At 45.9% G+C, this 23,446-nt stretch overlaps 1 protein-coding gene across 1 annotated transcript in view; it reads left to right on the top strand.

Moving 5' to 3' along the window:
* LOC124622754 (limbic system-associated membrane protein-like) overlaps positions 1-23,446 on the top strand; it is a 719,050-nt gene that overhangs the window by 7,852 nt on the left and 687,752 nt on the right. The gene's annotated exons all lie outside the window — the stretch shown is intronic.

Genomic DNA, 23,446 nt, shown 5'->3' on the forward strand with positions numbered 1-23,446 from the left:
GGCAACGCTCTGAGAGCCCGTGGGTGAACGGCGACGGCGTTTGCGCCTACGTGGCGAGCGTTGTTTGCGCACGTGTTCCTCAGTGTCGGACGACGGCAAGGAGGAGCGACGACCTGGTTCGAAGGCGTCGGTGGGTACAATGAAATTGTCAAACAGGTGTTGTGAAGATGTACTGGTCTCCTCAGCGTCCGGTGCGGGAGCCAGTTCGGCGGCAAGGTTGTCAGGTGGGACGTCTGCACCGTCCGTTGGTGACTGGGACGGTGGGACGTGCCGATCGGAAGGACCGGGCGACGGACTGGACGAAACTGTAGACGTGGCAAGAGCCGCTGCGTAAGTGACCGGTAGGACGGTCATCGTGGATGTGACGGACGCTTCCGACAATGAGAGCTGCGCGACACGTCGTTGAACGCATACAGACCGTAGGTGACCTTCTTTCCCGCAACCGGAACAGGTCCGAGGTTGGCCGTCGTACATTATAATGGCACGGCAGCCTCCGATACGCAGATAGGAAGGCACGTGTTTCTGCAACTCGATGCGGACCTGTCTAACACCGTTTAAAACTGGATAGGTCTGAAATTGGACCCATCGTTCGGCAACATGTTCCAGAACGTTGCCATAGGGACGGAGCGCCTCGATGACGACGTCTGCAGGTAGTTCGAACGGCAGTTCGAAGATCCTTATCGTCCGTGTGCCGAGACCTGCGTGATCGACGGTAACGGGTCCGACGTTGCCGTCGGAATGACAGAAGCCCAGTCCACGTTTTGGCTCTTGAAGCACCTTGTCGCACGCCGCATCGTTGATCATTTTGACGTAGACGGTACTGCTAACTATGGACAAGTGGATACCAATTAGATCCGTTGGTATTATTTTAACTTCATCGCGTATAAATCGTTCTACCTCCAGGGCCTTGGGTCGGGCGAAGTCGGAACAAAAATTGAAACGTAATGTCTTCTTCCGATAGTTGTGCGCCATGGTGGTCTAGAAGGAAAACGGCACTTACAGCGAACGAAGTAAACACAAACACACCGTGCGCACCTCGCCCGCAGCGCTCCGGCGCGTGACCGCCTCGCAGCACTGCCGCCGGCAGACTGGACCATCTGAGCCACCGAGGACACAGATGAATAACGCGACTGCAGGGACTTATGCCTTGCACGCTTGCCGGGGCACACATTTTCAGGTGTCCACATCGAGGTATATCAACAACACCTGTCGGCAGCTGAGGGTTTCAGTTAGTCATCATTTATTCCTAGGGAAAAGCTGCACGCTCAACAACAGTAATCTGCTCTTTCGAGAACAGTTACTGTCTTAAAGGCTACCCAGCCATTGACCTTCGTCTGTGTGAATGGGCACAGGTTGCCCTAACTCTTGCGGGAATCGCCAAAGCGTGCGCGAGTAATGAGTGGATGGGCAAATGTCTATAAGGTACATTATATTTGTAGAATTGTGGACAGTTGGGAATGTGAGTCGCACGGGAAGCGTGCACGGGATAAGTCCCTGCAGTCGCACTATTCATCTGTCTCCTCGGATGCTCAAATGGATAAAGCGTCTGCAATGTAGCCAGGAGATCCCGGGTTCGAATCCCGGTCGGGGCACACATTTTCAGCTGTCCACATCGAGGTATATCAACAACACCTGTCGGCAGCTGAGGGTTTCAGTTAGTCATCATTTAATCCAAATAGTTGTAGAAACACATCAAATTGTAAATCATGCCTATAGAAGAAATATCGGCTGAATTCATGCAAACTATCAATCTGCTAGTTGAAAAAAAGGCACAATATATTAATTTGTGAGGTTAAACTAATTTAAAAATTTAAAGCATCGTTAGTGGTCAGTTAATAAGCCGGTTTTTGAAGCCTTTTGAGTTTAGGCAGTGACGAAAAAGTACTCGAGCATTCCAAACAATTTAATTCAGCCACATTTACAATTTTGTAATTTCGTTGTCTCGTAGGTATAAAAATCAGATATCTAACACATTTTGCTTATTTTCATTGAATAATACTTTTTAGAATTGTACTTAGTGGTCCTTCGCCTATAGAAAAGGAAGATTTCTGTGCAAAAAAGTCCACACCAGTGGAGAAAGCGGTAGTCACTCATGGTCAGATTCGCTTATTTCACAAGTTCGGCATGTTAACTACATTTGCAAGAAACAAATAGAAAAAAGGATGATGACAATAATTACAATATCAGCAGAGGAAGTTACCTTCAGTAATATATATATAAACTAATTTCATTCTACAAAAGGGTGAACAATATTGTTATATAATTTTTGATCATTTTTGCAATAACAATAATATAGCCGGCCGCGGTGGTCTAGAGGTTCTAGGCGCTCAGTCCGGAACCGCGCGACTGCTACGGTCGCAGGTTCGAATCCTGCCTCGGGCATGCATGTGTGTGATGTCCTTAGGTTAGTTAGGTTTAAGTAGTTCTAAGTTGTAGGGGACTGATGACCACAGATGTTAAGTCCCATAGTGCTCACAGCCATTTGAACCATTTTTTGCAATAATATAAAATATCTGAAAACGGGGAATCCAAATTCAAGGCAAACTAAAAAATTATAACTTCTTGGCATCTACGTGCTTCGGTGAGAACCAAAATTCTTACACTTTGCGGCATACTGATACCAAGAGATTACATCCTTTTTCTTTTTAATTTTCGTGCTGACCAACAAGGATCACGTAAGAATCTCCATTCCTCTTCTTTCCTTCCTGTTTTCTATTTTTTCAGTACTTCTCCTTCTATCCATGTTCTTTTCCCTTTGTTCTGTACTTCTTGTTCCCGACTTCTTATTTTGTCTGCATTGAAAGCTGTCTGAATTTAGTGTTTTATTCTTAAAAAGGTTTCTATCTCCGATTCTTTGAAGTTGATTCTTTCTAGTCCATTTCTTATTTCTATGTTCCATACTATCGTCGGTTTCTTCTTCCAGAAATACAGGAATGTCTGTTTCATGAGCCTAATCTCATACATTCCGTAGAGGTGCCCAAAAAATAATAATCTTCTTTTAGCCATATGTGGAAAACACTGATAAGGAGAAGGGCCAGGATGATAGGACATCTGCTAAGACATGAGGGAATGACTTTCATGGTACTAGAGGGAGCTGTAGAGGGCGAAAACTGTAGAGGAAGACAGAGATTGGAATACGTCAAGCAAATAATTGAGGACGTAGGTTGCAAGTGCTACTCTGAGATGAAGAGGTTAGCACAGGAAAGGAATTCGTGGTGGGCCGCATCAAACCAGTCAGTAGACTGATGACCAAAAAAAAAAAGAAAAAAAAGCCATTACTTCTAATATTTTCTCTATATTTTGGTAGATCCCCCCCATGAACCATGGACCTTGCCGTTGGTGGGGAGGCTTGCGTGCCTCAGCGATACAGATAGCCGTACCGTAGGTGCAACCACAACGGAGGGGTATCTGTTGAGAGGCCAGACAAACATGTGCTTCCTGAAGAGGGGCAGCAGCCTTTTCAGTAGTTGCAAGGGCAACAGTCTGGATGATTGACTGATCTGGCCTTGTAACAATAACCAAAACGGTCTTGCTGTGCTGTTACTGCGAACGGCTGAAAGCAAGGGGAAACTACAGCCGTAATTCTTCCCGAGGGCATGCAGCTTTACTGTATGATTAAATGATGATGGCGTCCTCTTGGGTAAAATATTCCGGAGGTAAAATAGTCCCCCATTCGGATCTCCGGGCGGGGACTACTCAAGAGGATGTCGTTATCAGGAGAAAGAAAACTGGCGTTCTACGGATCGGAGCGTGGAATGTCAGACCCTTAATCGGGCAGGTAGGTTAGAAAATTTAAAAAGGGAAATGGATAGGTTAAAGTAAGATATAGTGGGAATCAGTGAAGTTCGGTGGCAGGAGGAACAAGATTTCTGGTCAGGTGACTACAAGCTTATGAACACAAAATCAAATGGGGGTAATGCAGTAGTAGGTTTAATAATGAATAGGAAAGTAGGAATGCGGGTAAGCTACTACAAACAGCACAGTGAACGCATTATTGTGGCCAAGATAGATACGAAGCCCACACCTACTACAGTAGTACAAGTTTAGATGCCAACTAGCTCTGCAGATGACGAAGAAATTGAAGAAACGTATGATGAAATAAAAGAAATTATTCAGATAGTGAAGGGAGACGAAAATTTAATAGTCATGGGTGACTGGAATTCGAGTGTAGGAAAAGGGAGAGAAGGAAACGTAGTAGGTGACTATGGATTGGGGCTAAGAAATGAAAGAGGAAGCCGCCTGGTAGAATTTTGCACAGAGCACAACTTAATCATAGCTAACACTTGGTTTAAGAACCATGAAAGAAGGTTGTATACATGGAAGAACCCTGGAGATACTAAAAGGTATCAGATAGATTATATAATGGTAAGACAGAGATTTAGGAACCAGGTTTTAAATTGTAAGACATTTCCAGGGGCAGATGTGGACTCTGACCACAATCTATTGGTTATGACCTGTAGATTAAAACTGAAGAAACTGCAAAATGGTGGGAATTTAAGGAGATGGGACCTGGATAAACTGAAAGAGCCAGAGGTTGTACAGAGTTTCAGGGAGAGCATATGGGAACAATTGACAGGAATGGGGGAAAGAAATACAGTAGAAGAAGAATGGGTAGCTTTGAGGGATGAAGTAGTGAAGGCAGCAGAGGATCAAGTAGGTAAAAAGACGAGGACTAGTAGAAATCTTTGAGTAACAGAAGAAATATTCAATTTAACTGATGAAAGGGGAAAACATAAAATTGCAGTAAATGAAGCAGGCAAAAAGGAATACAAACGTCTCAAAAATGAGATCGACAGGAAGTGCAAAATGGCTAAGCAGGGATGGCTAGCGGACAAATGTAAGGATGTAGAGACTTATCTCACTACGGGTAAGATAGATACTGCCTACAGGAAAATTAAAGAGACCTTTGGAGATAAGAGAACGACTTGTATGAATATCAAGAGCTCAGATGGAAACCCAGTTCTAAGCAAAGAAGGGAAAGCAGAAAGGTGGAAGGAGTATATTGAGGGTCTATACAAGGGCGATGTACTTGAGGACAATATTATGGAAATGGAAGAGGATGTAGATGAAGATGAAATGGGAGATACGATACTGCGTGAAGAGATTGACAGAGCTCTGAAAGACATGAGTCGAAACAAAGCCCCGGGAGTAGACAACATTCCATTGGAACTACTGACGGCCTTGGGAGAGCCAGTCCTGACAAAACTCTACCATTTGGTGAGCAAGATGTATGAAACAGGCGAAATACCCTCAGACTTCAAGAAGAATATAATAATTCCAATCCCAAAGAAAGCAGGTGTTGACAGATGTGAAAATTACCGAACAATCAGTTTAATAAGCCACAGCTGCAAAATACTAACACGAATTCTTTACAGACGAATGGAAAAACTAGTAGAAGCCGACCTCGGGGAAGATCAGTTTGGATTCCGTAGAAACACTGGAACACGTGAGGCAATACTGACCTTACGACTTATCTTAGAAGAAAGATTAAGGAAAGGCAAACCTACGTTTCTAGCATTTGTAGACACAGAGAAAGCTTTTGACAATGTTGACTGGAATACTCTCTTTCAAATTCTTAAGGTGGCAGAGGCAAAATACAGGGAGCGGCAGGCTATTTACAATCTGTACAGAAACCAGATGGCAATTATAAGAGTCGAGGGACATGAAAGGGAAGCTGAGGTTGGGAAGGGAGTAAGACAGGGTTGTAGTCTCTCCCCGATGTTATTCAATCTGTATATTGAGCAGGAAGTAAAGGAAACTAAAAGAAAAATTCGGAGTAGGTGTTAAAATCCATGGAGAAGAAATAAAAACTTTGAGGTTCGCCGATGACATTGTAATTCTGTCAGAGACAGCAAAGGACTTGGAAGAGCAGTTGAATGGAATGGACAGTGTCTTGAAAGGAGGATATAAGATGAACATCAACAAAAGCAAAACGAGGAGAATGGAATGTAGTCGAATTAAGTCGGGTGATGCTGAGGGAATTAGATTAGGAAATGAGACACTTAAAGTAGTAAAGGAGTTTTGCTATTTGGGGAGCAAAATAACTGATGATGGTCGAAGTAGAGAGGATATAAAATGTAGACTCGCAATGGCAAGGAAAGCGTTTCTGAAGAAGAGAAATTTGTTAACTTCGAGTATAGATTTAAGTGTCAGGAAGTCATTTCTGAAAGTATTTCTATGGAGTGTAGCCATGTATGGAAGTGAATCATGGACGATAACTAGTTTGGACAAGAAGAGAATAGAAGCTTTCGAAATGTGGTGCTACAGAAGAATGCTGAAGATTAGATGGGTAGACCACATAACTAATGAGGAAGTATTGAATTGGATTGGGGAGAAGAGAAGTTTGTGGCACAACTTGACCAGAAGAAGGGATCGGTTGGTAGGACATGTTCTGAGGCAGCAAGGGATCACCAATTTAGTATTGGAGGGCAGCGTGGAGGGTAAAAATCGTAGAGGGAGACCAAGAGATGAATACACTAAGCAGATTCAGAAAGATGTAGGTTGCAGTAGGTACTGGGAGATGAAGAGGCTTGCACAGGATAGAGTAACATGGAGAGCTGCATCAAACCAGTCTCAGGACTGAAGACCACAACAACAACAACATTTTGGTAGATCTCCTCATTACTTCTCATTTTCCAACCATCTGTATTTCGTATTGCATCCATTATTTCTCTAACAGTCCTCCTCTCAAGCAACTCTCTTGTATCCAGCGCATACTTCATATAAACAGTCTGGTCGTACTACGACAGTGTAATTTTATTTTTCTAGGTATGCATTTCTTGTTGTAAATATTATTTGTCAGACGATATGGTCTCCCCATTTTGTGAACTCTTACATCTACTGTAAACTTTTCTCATCCCTCCTGTTGTACAGTTTTTCCAAGATATTTAAATTTACTTAGTATTTCATCTATTTGTGTTTCTATGAATTTTGTGACAGTTTTTGTATTTGTCGTGAGTTTTGTGTTTTCAACTCATACTTTGAGACCAGTTCTATTTGCTCTTTCTTCGACGAGATTTATTTCAATAACTGAATCTGCCAGATTCTCTGAAAGTATTGCAAAACTCTTCAAAAGCCAATGAATTACTAATTTAAAAAAGAAACTTTTCTCTATTTTGTGTTGCAATTTTTAGTGGTAACTGAAAAATAAATTTTGATAAGAGTAAATTAACTGGAGTGCCGTTAGTTAAAAGAATTATCACACGGCGCTGATAAATTTACCACTAAGAGAAAATTAATAATTCAAGACTTTGTCCAACCTGCTTTGATCCATGGAGTGGACTGACGGCGCACATCGTTTGTTGGCCATATGCTAATCATAAATATTACGCATTAGCCACAGAAGCGCTGCCCGGAAAGTGCATTTACAGATCAGCTTAACATCTCATGGACGCAAGAGTGGCTGCTACAAATTCGAACATCAGTGATATTCGGTAAAGGCCAGCAAACGATATGTCGACAGTCTTGCAGTTCTCCTAACTAAAACAGAAAAGTTAGCAGGCAAGTTTAATGTTGTTGAAATGAAACATTGGTAAACAATAACAATTATTCATATACCGATGACCATTTACATAGATAAATACTTTACACACCTTGAAAATATCTTTCAAGTACAATTGCTTCTTACAAAATCACTAGAGATAGCGATCATTAAGAGAGAGCGATCGACAAGTGCGGAGACATCAATAGAGAGCGGACCTCAGGAGAGACAGAGAGAGAGAGAGAGAGAGGGAGGAAGAGAGAGCCAGACGCCGCTCGTGTTTATATGCAACCAGACAACTGAAGGCAACTTGACTGCCATTTTGCCTCGCTCTCTTCCTGTTCTGGAAGCCTCTTGCGTGGGAAAAATTTGAGAGACTTCGCTGCGCTCCTTTCCGGCGCTGCTGATGACATAAAATTTAATTGTTGAAGCCGCTTGCGCAGCGTCTGATGCACTATTTGCCGATTAAAAAATACAATTGCACTCTTTCGCTAATTTTAAAATCTGTATGCTCTCTCACATTCAAGAATTAATACAGTTTTACATTAAAAGACAATTTAAAGACAAAACACGGAATAAATACAAAAATACAGCGTTCCTTACGTAAGTTTACATAAATTATTCCAGATTTAGGGCTTTAATTTATTTACACATGAAAAGAACTCCAGCTTTTATTTAAAATGACTGAGATAGTTCTCCCATGAATTTAGATACCTTCTTTGTTAGAGTTTCAGGAATTAAGCTTGTTAATTTTACCGTAACACCTGGTTCTCTGCTCACCGAATCAAATGCTTATTTGAAATCAATAAATGATACTGTTATAGGTTTTCCGGTTAACATTATGTGCCGAAGTATTCAGTTTAAGTTCTGTGCAGGATCTTCCCTTTCGAAAACCTTTTGATGTTCTCCTAATTCTCTAAAATTTCTATATCTCTGTCAAGAAGAATTTTTAATGATATTTCCTATCCCGCTGGCAGAAGTGACACTCCTTTGTAGTTGCTGACATTTTGTTTGTCTCCCTTTTTATGTAGCGGATGCATTTCCGCTCTTTTGGAATCTTTTAAGTTTACTAAATGTTTTCAGAAATCAGTTGTAGATCATCTATAACCTCTGGTTCTGACCATTTCAATAATTCTGCTGTAATGCAGTCTTTACCGCTTTCTTTGTTCTTTTTGAGTGATGTGATGGCTTCATTAATTTACTGCTCTGTTGGTGGCTCTGGCTCTGAGCACTATGAGACTTAACATCTGTGGTCATCAGTCCCCTAGAACTTAGAACTACTTAAACCTAACTAACCTAAGGATATTACACAATACCCAGTCATCACGAGGCAGAGAAAATCCCTGACCCCGCTGGGAATCGAACTCGGGAACCCGAGCGTGGGAAGCGAGAACGCTATCGCACGATTCTCTGTTGGTGGGAAATCTTTCACCAGATGTTGTGGTATTGCTGGAAATTCCCATTTAACTGTTGGAACTATACAGTTTAATAGTCCTTCAAAAAATATTGCTGTTTTCAATCGTCAGTCTTTTACCTTGTTTGACGCGGTCCGCAACAATTTCCTCTCCTGTGACAACTTATTCATCTCAGAGTAACACTTGCGACTTACGTCCTTAATTATTTGCTGTATGGTTCCATTCTCTGTCCTCCTCTACAGTTTTTACTCTCTACAGCTTCCTCTAGTAATGTAGAAGTTATTCCGTGATGTCTCAACGTCCTACCATCTCTGCCCTTCTTCTTGTCAGTATTTTCTATATATTCCTTTCCTCTCCGATTCTGTGAAGAAACAACTCATTGCACACCTTACCCGTCCACCTAATTTTCAATATCTTGTGTAGCACTACATCTCAGATCCACCGATTCTCTTCTGTCCTGTATTTACCATAGTCCATGTTTCACTACCATACAATACTGTGCTCCAAACGTAAATTCTCAGAAATTTCTTTCTCAGATTAAGGCCTGTGCTTGATATTAGTAGACTTCTATTGGCCATGAATGCCCTTTTTGACAGTGCTAGTCTGCTTTTGATGTAATCCTTGTTCCGTCCATCATGGTCTATTTTGCTATCTAGGCAGCAGAATTACTGAACATTAGTTCGTCATCACCAATCGTGATGTTAAGATTCTTGATGTTCTCATTTCTGCTCCTTCTCATTACTTTCCTCTTTCTTCGATTTACTCTCAGTCCATATTCTGTACTCTTTAGACTGTCCATTCCGAGCCGTGGTAAAGATTGCTGTTTTCAAGAGCGCGCCGCAGCGCGTAGTGAGAAGCAGTCGCCCTCCGTTTCTGTCGGTGGCGCCGCTGTGGCAATCCTCTGGTGGGAAAGGGGAAAGGTTGCCTGTTGACGTGTATTTAAGGGGCGCGATGATCTCGCCAGTCAGTCAGTCAGTCTCAGTCAGTCAGTCTGAGTCAGTCTGGGTCTGTGTCCCGTCCACATTTGTTAGGCAGTTAGTGTCTGTCTGTCGTTCGGAGTGCTAGTATGTCTTTCGTTCGGATCAACCTTTAAAGCCGGGAAAATGAGAGTCTTTCCACTCCGCCAGTAAGAGAACTCAACGAGTGGTCGATTGGGAATCGGGGCTTAGTTCCTGCGTCTGTCTGCGCGTTAGGCCGTCAGTCTGCTCGTTTGCTCAGGCAATGGTCATTGCCGGTTGTACCGATCGGCTGGTCGGTCGCGCACTGAGACACAAGATGACTTCTCCGTCTTGAGCGTCGGCGCATGTGAGGTCGCCACGTGAGTCCAGTGGTCCGCGCCTTATAGCGAGGGGTAGTGACTTCGTGGTCGACACGAGAGCAACAGGAGTCAACCCACGACATCGGTCTGGCAGGTGGGAGCTGCGACGCCGTGGTGTAACTGGATCTCCGAGCGCTTCTGGGCCCCTTCAGTTACCATCTTGTGGAGCTCGGCTCGGTCCTTTCCTGGTGCAGGGATGTCGTTTTGCCAGTGGGCGTGTTTCCTCTGCATGGTTGGGTCCGACCCAGTATTTCCGCCGTCGTGTGTCTGGAAGTGAGTGGGAGACGCACCACCCGTGCAGTCGCGACGGAGCAGCAGTCGGGGACGGAGCAACGGGCAGTCGGTCGGTTGGTGTGGACCAGGAGAGACGGGAGATCTGGCGCCTTCCAGCGTCCGATGAAGCGGCTGGCAGCGGAAGATTCGGGAGAGCGATTTGGGGGTGCTGCGCCAGGTCTTCTCGAGAAATCGCAGTCTATTAGAAGTTAAGTCATTGGTGATATGTTGTGTGATTTACTCTTGTTAAACTTTTACTTGTTTTCTTGGTCAGTCTCTCGTCCCCAGCTTGCTCGTCTGTTTCTCGTCCGCATGTGTTGGGCAGTTAGTGTCTGTCTGTTGTTAGGAGCTGCCTCTGTTTATCGGATTCGGTGTGTTAACGAATTTATTGCTTGAAGTGTAACGGCCTAATTCCTGAAATATGTTTCTATCTTGCCTATCATCTTGAGAGGCGGTATATGTACTGTAGAGCATGTTTGGCCAATCTTGTATAATTTTATTTAAGATTGCATTTTATCGGCTTTTATTTAAATGGTCATTTTAATATATAAATTTGCATTTCATTGGCTTTTATTTAAATGGTCATTTTAGTATATAAAGTTTCCATCCTACCACCGTAAGACTTTTCTTAGAAATTAAAATCAAGTTGCGCCTTCGGTGGCAAGTTAAACTTTTAATTTTAGTGTTTTGTACCATTTCCATCCCTGCTACGGGGTGCATAGTTTGTTAAAACTTTTACTTTAAGTAATCTGGTGTGTTGCAGATTTGCACATGTGTAGTTTTTCAGAGGTTGTTGTGAGCGGTCGTGACTACGGCCGTATCAAAAGGGAGCGGCAAGGTTCTCAGCCCGAAAGCTCATACACTCAAAATTTTGTTTCTTTCTGCCTCTGAATAAATTGTAACATGATATTTAAAGGGTGCTTTCTGCTTATAATTTTACAACTGTTCCTTTAAAAAAAAAAGCTCTTGGGGATAAAATTCCAGTTTGTTAAAAGCAATTTCATTTTGATTTCATCAGTTACTCCCTGGCAACTACTTCCACCCTCACATTGTGTGATTAGATGTGTTAATCTTCTTGATGAATCGCTAGTAGATAAAGTAAATTCTTAAGAAAATGTTTTGAAAGTAAATTTACGGTTCATTAGAGAGTTGAATTCTCTCACTCCGCCACAAATTCGGATGGAGAATTACTGAACATTACTTCATGATCACCAATCGTTAAGATTCTCGCTGTTCTCATTTCTGCTACTTCTTATTACTTTCCTCTGACTTCGATTTACTCTCAATCCATATTCTGCACTCTTTAGACTGTCCATTCCATTCAGCAGATTCTGAAATTTTTCTTCAATTTCGCTGAGGATAGCAATGTCATCAGCGATTCTTGTCACTGATATCCTTTGAATTTTAATCCCAATCTTGAACCTTTCTTTTGTTTCTCTCTTTGGTTCTTCGTTATATAGATTGAACAGTAGAGGTGAAAGTCTAGATCAATGTCTTACACCCTTTTTAATCTGAGCATTTCTGTATTGGTTTCCAGTCTTATTGTCCCCTCTTGGCTCCTATACATGTTGTATATCGCCCATCCCTTCCTATAGTTTACCCCTGTTTTCCTCAGAATTTCGAAGATCTTAACCATTTGTCACTGTTGAAAGCTTTTTCCAGGTCAACAGATCCTATGAACGTGCTAGAGGTGTTAAGCTGATTGTGTGACAATTCTTGCACTTGCAGCCCTTGAAATCTTCGAAATAGTGTGGATTATGTTTTTCCGAAAGTCAGATGGTATATCGCCAGACTCATACGTTCTACACACTAAACTGAATAGTCTTTTGGTTGCCAATTCTTCCCTTCAGCCTTACTTAATCTTACCTCTTCCAAAGCGGTTTTAAATTATGTTTCTAATACTGGGTCCCCTGTGTCTTCTATATCGGCTCCTGTTCCTTCCTCTATCACACCATCACACACGTCTTCCCCCTCATAGTGGCATTCAACGTACACTTCCCACCTACTCGCTACCTCCTACGATTTTAACAGTGTAATTTCAATTTCACTCCTAATGTTACAACCTTTGCTTATAATTTCATCGAAGTACGATAAAATTCTTTGTTATTTAATCCCATTTTGCCACTTTCATCGTTGAAATCAGTTCTTGGTTCTTGATACATGTTTAAAAGTTTCTTAAAAATTTCTAGTCTAATTTTTGATAAAATTTTCTTTTAAGCTGATTTTTTCAAAGTATTTTGTGTTTTAGAATTATTCCTGATATTTCTATTTTTTGTCGTCAGAATTCTTCTTAATTTTTCTTTTTTTTTAATACCCCCAAATTAATTTACTTTAGCACATTTCTTCTGTTATCATTTATGGGTGCATGCCAATTTATAAGGGTACATCTTCTATTTTTGCACTTTATTTTTAAAATGGACATTCTTCCTAATTTAGACGTTAATTCTGATACGGTTTTTTTCCTTATGCAAAATGCTGTTCGAAACATTTGCATGTTTTTCTATGTTGTGTGTCAAATACATTCTCATTTAAGAACCTCATTTCCTGTACACTGAAATCTGTATATGTCTTCTGTAGAAACCATTCCAAGTCCTTCTCTTTCGCAATTTTCAGAAGAGGATTTACATTTTATTTTCCGGTATAGTACTTCTTTTTGAAGTTAAACTTACAAGGCTCGCCAGAATCCTAAGCTCCAATGCAATAAAGATGTAATGATGGATTCCTCCTCATCAGAGTTACCATTTTGGGTAGTGCATCCCTTGTGCGAATTTTACAATTTGCCATTTGAAGCTGTCAATTGTGGGGTGCAGGAGAACTGTGGTCATCCATGAATTCCCAAAATAATGCCACGTTGCAGATTCAGGCACCACTAAAATGTGGAAAAGATGCTGTCGTACCGTCACGTCTCCGATGCCATTGAGATCTTCACCGTAATCCTGGCAACGGGCCCTTATATGGCCCTGTCAGCTGGTCCAGCTGGACCAAGGTTTCTTTAATAGGTGTTACTTCTCTGTCACTCCTCATTTGATTCTGGCTTGTGGCAGGCAACCATGGAACCTTTAAGACCCAGATCGGCGGAGTTGATTATACACTTATTTTTATTACGAAAGTAAATATTATTAATTTTAGATGAACGAAAAGCACTCAGTCCGCGTTAAAATAAGAATTAAATGACCTACAGAAACAGTATTTAATTAAAGTGACGCCCTTATTAGACAGCAGCATGATCGTTACGGTACATTTTTTGTGCCTTTGTCAACACAGCTGAGGAAAGGAGCTTTTTGTTAGAAGGTCCCTCAGCTTTTACGGTCCGTCACCTCATCATGCCGAACTCTTCCCGATACGCCGCTGCTTGTATCAACAGTGCAACAACAGCACACATGATGGTGCTACTCAGTCTCACGAGCAGCGCCATCGTCAGAAAACTATTCAGACATGATGCTTCAGACCTACCGTAGACACACTCTCTCCTAACCGTGAGTCCCAACTTATCTAGGCAAAACACGATTTAGATAAACCGCTAAGATGAATACTACCGTATACAGTATATCACCTGCGCGCTGCATGAATAAAGAAAAAAAAATCAGCTCAAATGGAAAAAATTAATACAGTTGGAAAAAGCTCTCTAAACTTAAAATGTTTTGTTTAACCAGTCATTATTATTTATTTTTGACCGTTCCGGAGACGTCATAAGAAACTCTTCCGGGCGACGCACCCCCCCCCCCCCCCTCGACCGAAACGATTGCGATCTGTTGGTTGGTGCTGGATAGCCAGCTTGCCAAATTTAAAAGATCGGAAAATCCCCAAGATTGGCAAAGTTTTGCAGAAGTTCGAAATACAGCGCGTGCTTCAATGCGAGATGCTTTTAATAATTTCCACAACGAAACTGTGTCTATGAATCTGGCAGGAAATGCAAAGAGATTCTGCTCATGCATAAAGCACACCAGTGGCAGGAGGCAATCAATACCCTCACTGTGCGATAACAACGGTGAAGTCACTGATGACACTGCCACTAAAGTGGAGTTATTAAACACAATTTTACGAAACTCCTTCACCAAAGAAGACGAAGTAAATACTTCTGAATTCCAATGAAGAACAACTGCCAAGATGAGAAACATAGATCTAGATATCCTCGGTGTAGCAAAGCAGCTTAAATCACTTAATAAAGGCAAGGCCTCCGGTCCATATTGTATACCAGTCAGGTTCCTTCATAGTATGCTGGTACAATAACTCCATATTCAGCAGTTATATACAAGCGCTCACTCAAAGAAAGATCCGTACCTAAAAACTGGAAAACTGCTCAGATCGCACCAATACCCAAAAAGGAAAATAGGAGTAATCCGCCGAATCAGAGGCCCATATCACTGAGGTCGATTTGCAGTAGGCTGGTTCAAATGGCTCTGAGCACTATGGGACTCAACTGCTGTGGTCATAAGTCCCCTAGAACTTAGAACTACTTAAACCTAACTAACCTAAGGACAGCACACAACACCCAGCCATCACGAGGCAGAGAAAATCCCTGACCCCGCCGGGAATCGAACCCGGGAACCCGGGCGTGGGAAGCGAGAACGCTACCGCACGACCACGAGATGTGGGCGATTTGCAGTAGGGTTTTGGAACACATACTATGTTCAAATGTGTGTGAAATCTTACGGGACTTAACTGCTAAGGTCATCAGTCCCTAAGATTACACACTACTTAACCTAAATTATCCTAAGGACAAACACATACACCGATGCCCGAGGGAGGACTCGAACCTCCGACGGGACCAGCCGCACAGTCTATGACTCCAGCGCCTCAGACCGCTCGGCTAATACTGCGTTCGAACATTATGAATTACGTAGAAGAAAACTATTTATTGACTCATAGTCAGCACGGATTCAGAAAATATCGTTCTTGTAAAACACAACTTGCTCTTTATACTAATGCAGTCATGAGTGCTATCGACAGGGGATGTGAAATTAATTCCATATTTTTGGATTTCCAGAGGGCTTTCGACACCGCTCCACAAAAGCGGCTTCTAACCAAACTGCGTGCCTATGAAATATCGCCTCAGTTGTCCGACTGGATTCGTGATTTCCTGTCAGAAAGGTCACAGTTCGTAGTAATAGACGGAAAGTCATCGAGTAAAACAGAAGTAATATCCGGCGTTCCCCAATGAAGTGTTATAAGTCCTCTATTGTTCCTTATCTATATTAACGACGTAGGAGACAATCTGGGTAGCCTTCTTAGATTGTTTGCCGATGATGCTGTCATTTACCGTCTTATAAAGTCATCAGACCAAAACGAACTGCAAAATGATTTCTATAAGATGTCTGTGTGTTGCGAAAAGTGGCAATTGACCATGAATAAAGAAATGTATGAAGTTATTCACATGACTAAAAGAAATCCGGTAAATTTCGATTACGCGGTAAGTCACAGAAATCTGAAGGCTAAAAATTCAGCTAAATAGTTAGGGATTATAATTACAATTAACCTGAATTGGAACGATCACATACATAATCTTGTGGGTAGAGGAAACCAAAGGCTGCGATTCTTTGGCAGAACACTTAGAAGGTGTAACAGGTCTACTAAAGAGACTGCTCCCACCACATTTGTCCGTCCTATTCTGGAGTATTGCTGTGCGGCGTGGGATCCGAATCAGGTGGGTCTGACGAATGACATCGAGAAAGTTCAAAGAAGGACAGCTTGTTTTGTATTGTTGCGAAAGAGGGTAGATAGTGCCATAGACTGTTACAGTCATTAAAACAAGGGCGTTTTTCGTTGCGAGGGGATCTTCTCATGAAATTTCAGTTTTCTCCTCCTATTGCGAAAACATTCTTTTGGCACCACCCTACACAGGGAGATATGATCATCACGATAAAATAAGAGAAATGAGTGCTCGCACGGAAAAATGTAATTGCTCGTTTCTCCTGCGCGCCGTTCGAGAGTGATAAAGCAGAGAGACAGCTTCAAGGTGGTTCGCTGAACCCTCAGCCAGGCACTTTATTGTGAATAGCAGAGTGAGCCGTAGTAAAATTTGCTGTTTTGAAGAGCGCGCGGCAGCGCGTAGTGTAAAGCAGTCGCCTTCTGTTTCTGTCGGTGTCGCCGCTGTGGCAATCGCAGCTTTGGTATCTCCCTCTGCTGGGAAAGGGGAAAAGTTGCCGGTTCACGTGCATTTAAGGGGCGCTATGAGCTCGGTAAGAGCACATCTAGAGGGTTGGATCCCCTCTTTCGAAAGCGTCAGATTGCAAAGCCTGGGCTACTCTCAGGGTGGAATCTCCGTCTTCGAAGATTGTGTGTGTTTGTCTCTCTGTCTGTCTGTCTGTCTGTCTGCCCGCTGCTGTCGCTGTTCGTTCGTCCGTCCGTCCGTCCGCCTGCTGGCTGTCCATCGCCGTCGTCGTAACCGCTGCCGCCGCTGCCGCCGCCGCCGCCGCCGCCGCCGCCGCCTGCTGTTCGTCCGTCTGTTCGCCGCCGACGCCGACGCCGCCTGCTGTTCGTCCGTCTGTTCGCCGCTGCCCATCGCCGACGCCGACGCCGCCTGCAGCACGTCCGTCTGTCCGTCGCCGTTCGTCTGCAATGAGTACTCCCACCTCCACCGTCAGCTACACCTCCCCCTCCCCCTCTCCCACAGTCACTTCCTGGAGTGCCGCCTCTGGCCTTCCTCCTTCCACTTCCCCCTCCCTACCCCCACTTACCCACCCCCCTATCTCCTCCCCTGCTGTATACCCACACCTCTACACCCTTCCTCCAGTCTCCACACCCTCAACAGCTCCCGCTACTACCCCCGCCCTGACGTACGCCTCTGTTGCCGCCTCTACTGCCGCCCCTCAGGTGGTTGGCTTCCCCTCTCTCACCGACCCCGTCGCTTCGTCTTCTGCATCTCCCGCACGCATCACGTCGCGCCGAGCCACCATCGCCACCACTAAACCAGCTGCTTCTCCCGGTGCCTCCACTACGCCACAGGGATCTGCCACCCGCCACCTCCCTCTCCTCCCCGTCCCTCTCCCCTCCTCCCAGCCTCCAGTCTCCAAAAAACCCCAAAAGCGCGTCTTTACCGACTCTGCTCCCGCCACTTCCCACAAAAAATCAACACCACCTCCCCCTCCCCCTGCCGTCACCATGGACACCACCCCTCCTCCTGCCACCCCTACCTTGGCCACCACCCTCCACACCTTTGTCCTGTCAACTCCCGATCCTAAGTTCCTCGACGCTCGTACCCTCACCAAGGAAATACGAAAGTACTTACCTGGTGCTCCCATCTCCCAACTCATTCCCCGCAGGGACTCAGTCCTTATCAAGTCCCCGTCCCCATCCTTTCACACAGACCTCCTGCGAAAACTCCCACGAGTTATGTTTGGCCCCCACGCCTCTCTGACACCCTTCCTTTCTGCTTCCACTCCTCGTCAGCCCCAGCCTCCCCGTCGCCCCCCCACCTACACCGCTGTGATCACCAAGCTCAGCCCGGTGATCACAGAGGATGAAGTGTTGGTAGAACTGAACTCCCACCCGGACTTGGAAATCCACTCTGCCCACCGTATCCACAATGCCTCTGGTCCCACCTACCTCATGCGGGTATTCTCAGAGTCCGCCCCATCCATAGACCATCTCCTCACCCAGGGTGCCCTGATATACCACCGTCGCCACCCTGTTGAATCCTCCAAATCCCCTCCCCAATCCTACCGTTGCCAGCGGTGCCTGATGTACAATGACCACCTGACTCCCAACTGCAAAAACCTCCCCACCTGTCCCCATTGCAAGGCCTCCCACTTTCTCAAGAACTGCCCCAACCTCGCTGCTCCTCCTTCCTGTAATACCTGCAATGGCCCCCATCCCACATACTCCCACAAGTGTAAAGCTAAACCCCCTCCAGCTACCCCTGAACTTACAGTCCCAGTTCGTCCCATCGATCCTCCTGTCCATCCTAACAATTCCCTCCGTCCACCCCCCACGGCCGAGGACATCATCCGGTTCATTACCGTTGTACTCCAAAACATTCACCCTTTTCAGCGCCCGCACACCTTCCAACAAATATCCCTTGCTGCACGCTCTGTTTTCCACCTGAACACCTTCGCCACTTACTCCCACAACCAAGCCCACTTCACCTTCACCCGCCTCGACACCCTAGTTTAAGTCTCTTCCCTTCCCTCTCTTCCCCCCCTCCTTCCCGTCATGGCACGGCACGAGTCTCGCATCCTCTTCCAGAACATTCGCTCCTTCCGCTCCAACAAATACCTCCTCATGCACACCCTCTCCCACCACCAGGTCGACACCTTCCTCTTGAACGAAACCTTTCTCCAGCCCCACCATTCTATCCGCACCTCCCCCTATATCCTCCACCGCACTGATGCTCCTGGTCCTCGTGCGCAGGGTGGAGTCGCGATTGGCCACCTTAAGCATATCCCCGTCCGGCCACAACCTCTCCTCAATGACCCCACTGAACACCTTATCCTTAGCGTCTTCTTCCCCTCCCTCACCATTACCTGTGCCACCATCTATGTCCGCTCCACTGCTCCTCTTCCTTATGACTTCATCTCACACATTGACCACACCTTCTCCACCTATGTGATTGCCGCCGACCTCAACATCCATAGCCGCACTCCTGCTGCCCTTCGGCGGTGGCATCAGTTCCACTCCACAATCCAGGGTGACCTTGTTCCCATTCCCCAGCACACCCGACCCGAAAGTAACACCACCCCCGATGTTGTCATTGCCTCTGCCAACCTCCTTGGGCGTATCACTGTCGCCGTCCTTGACCCCACAGGTAGCGATCACCTCCCTGTCCTTCTCACCATAACGTCTGCAAACCGCCCCCCTCCGGCTCCGCAACCTGCACCCCCTCCCAAGGTCGTCCATGACTATCGCCGTGCCAACTGGGATGCCTACCGGGACTCCGTCTCCACCCAGGTCGAAAGCCACCCTCTTACCTATCGCCATCCTGACGACATCATCCGCGCCTCGTCCTTCCTTCAGACGGTAATTACTGACACCGTGGAGGCCCATGTTCCTACTAAAACCATCCACCCACACCGTCCCACTCTCCCTCCATGGGCTGTCCTCCTCCTCCGTGAATCCCGCCGCCTCTATCGCTCCTTCCTCCGCACTCGTTACAGGGATACACTCCAACGCCACCGGCAAATACAGAGACACGTACGGAACCTTATTACAGGAACGAAACGCCGGGACTGGCGCCAGATCTGCACACGACTCAATGCCACCCTCCCTATCAACTCCTCCAAGTACTGGTCCGCCTTCCATCGTCTTACTGGTTCCCTTTCCGCTCCCCACTACCCCCTTCTCCATAACGATCGCCCCCTTCCAGACAACCTCAGTAAGGCCAACCACTTCGCTTCCCACCTTTCCGAGGTCTTCTCCATCCCCAATGATCCCCACTTTGATTATTCTCTTTTCCCCACCGTCATGGAACGTGCTGATACCTCAGTCGCTCCACTTGCTCCTAGTCTCCAGTACTTGGGGCAAATGCCCCCCTCCAACGTCAACACTCCCATCACAGCACAAGACATTAAACTTCTCGTCCAGTCCAAACGCAACACGGCCCCTGGTCACGACTGTGTCACCTACCGTCACCTTCGAGAAAGCCCCTATTCCTTCCTAACTGTCCTCGCCCATCTCTATAATGTCATCCTCTCTACTGGCTTCTACCCTGACCTGTGGAAGACCTCCCGCGTCCTCCTATTCCTCAAACCCAACAAACCCCCTTCTGCCGCCTCTTCCTATCGTCCCATCTGCCTCACTTCCGTCTTCAGTAAGGTCTTTGAATCCATCCTCTCCCACCGTATCCATCGGCACCTTGCTCAACACCACCTCCTCCCCCTTACCCAGTGTGGCTTCCGACCCTCCTTCTCTGCTGACGACCAACTCCTCAACCTTGTTCACCTTCTGTCCCTCCAGCTCAACTCCCGTCGCTCCGCCATTTTTGTTTCCCTTGACCTCCAAAATGCCTATGACCGTGTATGGCATCCCAGTCTCCTCTTTAAACTCCAAACCTACACCCTGCCTATCAATTTTGTCCATCTGGTTGCTTCCTTCCTCTCGCACCGTCCTTCCTATGTCACCCTCCACAACACCAACTCCCGTATCTTTTATCCCACGGCTGGCGTCCCCCAGGGTTCTGTCCTCTCCCCTCTCCTTTATCTCTTGTATACAGCTGATATGCCCAAGCCACTCCCACCAGTTCACCTTCTCCAATATGTTGATGACACCGCCTTCCTGGCTCTCTATCCTACCCTTCAACGGTCTCAACGTACCCTCCAAACCCACCTTAACCAGTTCACCACTTGGTGTGACCAGTGGCTCCTCTGTCTCAACCCCTCCAAAACCCAGGCAATCATCATAGGCCGCACCACTCGCTCCTTTCGCCTCCATGATTTGTACCTCACCCTTTATGGTCATCCTATCCAACTCACCCCCACCCTGAAATACCTTGGCCTCACCCTTGACCGACACCTCACCTGGACCCCTCATCTCCTGACCATCCAGCAGAAAGCCCATTCCCGCCTCCGCCTGCTGAAACTCCTGTCCGGCCGGACATGGGGATTACATCCTTCTACCATCCTCTGTTATGCCAGTGTCACCTGGATCTCCGCCCCCACCCGCTTTTACAAGGCCCTCCAAATCCTTGAACGCCATGCGCTCCGCCTTGCCTTCCGTATCCGCCTTCCTTCCCCCACACGGCTCCTGTATGAACTGACCCCCCTCCCCCACCTCCTCTTGTTCCTCCAACAACTCCGCATCCTTTACATTGTTCGCAGGGTTGATCCCCCACACCCTCTGGTTTCCTCCTCCCTCTCCACCCCCCGCCCATTGCCGCGCCTCTATCGCTGTATCCCTCCCTCTCTCCACCTCCACACCCTCCACCTCCTTCATCAGGGCAATTTCCAACGCCTCCCCCTCCCGGATGACGAACTTCGCCGTGACATATACCCTTCCTTCCAACTATAACCTGGCCTAGTTCCCCCCCCCCCCCCTCCCCAGGGCTCCCTTCTCCTCTTTCCTCCTTCTCCCAGAGCGGATTTTCCTCCATCCCCCCCTCCCCTGAGACCCTGCACCCCATACTTGCCTCTCTCCTTCCCACATCCCTCCCTACCTGGCCCTCTTCTGCGCGCCCCCCGTTCCCCTCCCCCATCTCTTCCCCTCCCTCCCTCCTTCAGGTCTCCCTCATCTCCTTGAACCTGGCAGATCCTCTGTATTGATCATCATCAGTGTGCCACATCAGTGTTGTGTTTAGTGCTGTTTCTCGTGTGCGTCAAGAGGTGTGATTTTAATTGTGTACTGCCTTGAGGTTCGCCGTCAGTGTTACGTTGTGTGCTATGCCATCCGTCAACACCTTTATGCTCCAGTCATACTGTGCCTTGTGCTCTTTTAATCGTCACAGTGTGTGGCTTTTTGTGTGTGCTACTTTTAAACAGTTTTTTATCTCCATTTTACAGTCACCCCGTTTTTTTCTTTGTCTATTGCCTTCCATGATGTTCTCCCTTTTTATATCTATGTTCGCCTTCTTCTCCCCTTTGCTGTTTTTAAATGTCTTCTATTGTTTTGTTCTATGTCTTTCGGCTGAAGAGCAGCGCATATGCTGCTGCCAGCCCGCCCCGATGGGGAATTGAAATACAATAAAGAAAAAAAAAAAAAAACTCGGTAAGAGTGCAGTCTGAGTCAGTCAGTCGGAGGCAGTTGGTCAACCAGGGCCAGTTGGCGACGGACCAGCGGTGAAGTCGGCGATTTGGTCAGTTGGTCAGCCGGCTAAGTGTGGGGCGGTTAGTGTCTGTCTGTCGTCCGGAGTGCTAGTACGTGTTAGGCCGCCAGTCTGCTCGAGTTTGCTCAGGCAATGGGCATTGGCGGTTGGATCGATCGGTTGGTCGGTCGCGCACTGGGACACGAGATGACTTGTCCGCCTTGAGCGTCGGCGCATGTGAGGTGCCCACGTGAGTCCAGTGGGCAGCGCCGTATAGCGAGGGGTAGTGGCTTCGCGGTTCACACGAGAGCAACAGGAGCGAAACCACGACATCGGGCTGGCCGGGGCGAGCTGCGACGCCGTGAGACGGGAGATCGGCGCGCCTTCCTGCGTCCGTTGAAGCGGCTGGCAACGTTGGGGGTGCTGCGCCAGGTCTTCGCCAGAAATCGCAGTTTTTTTTTAAAGTTAAGTGACTGGAGACATGTTGTTTTATTTACTTGTTAAATTCCACTTGTTTTCTTGGTCAGTCTGTTGTTCGCATTTGTTAGGCAGTTAGTGTCTGTCTGTCTGTTTGTCGGCCTGCCGTACGTTAATAGCAGCCTCTGTCATGTTTGTCGGATTCGGTATTCACGAATTTATTGCGTAAAGGCCGAATTCTTGAAATATGTTTCTATCTTGCTTATCATCTTGCGAGGTGGTATATGTGTAATGTAGAGCATGTTGTACATTTTATGTAAGTCTGCATTTTATGGGTTTTATTTAACTAGTCATTTTAGGTTATAAGCTTGCCACCCTTCCACCTTAAGAGTCCTATAAAAAATTAAAAACAAATTGCACTTTCGGTGGCAAATAAGTTGAGGGTTGTAGCATTTACATTCCTCTTGCGGGGTGCATAGTTTACATGTTTCTATGAGTTGTTGGAAATTTTTTTGTTTAAAGTAATCTGGTGTGTTGCAGATTTGCACCTGTGTACTCTTTCAGAGGTTCTGAGCGGGCATAACTACTGCCATGTTGAAAGGGAGCAGGCAAGCTTCTCAGCCCGAAGGCTTCTACTGTTAATATTGTTCTTGCCTCTAAATAAAACTGTAACTTGATATTTCGAGTGTGCTTTTCTGCTTATAATTTTAAATCTGTTTTGAAAAGCTTTTAGGAATAAATTCACATTTGTTAAACGTAATTTTCCATCAGTTACTTCCTGGCAATTACTTCCACGCTCACCTAGTGTGATTAAATGTGTCAATGTTCTTGATGAATCGCCAGTGAATAAAGTAAATTCTTTAAGGAAAGAT

This window comes from Schistocerca americana, chromosome 7 (assembly GCF_021461395.2).
Source record: "Schistocerca americana isolate TAMUIC-IGC-003095 chromosome 7, iqSchAmer2.1, whole genome shotgun sequence".
NCBI lineage: Eukaryota > Metazoa > Arthropoda > Insecta > Orthoptera > Acrididae > Schistocerca > Schistocerca americana.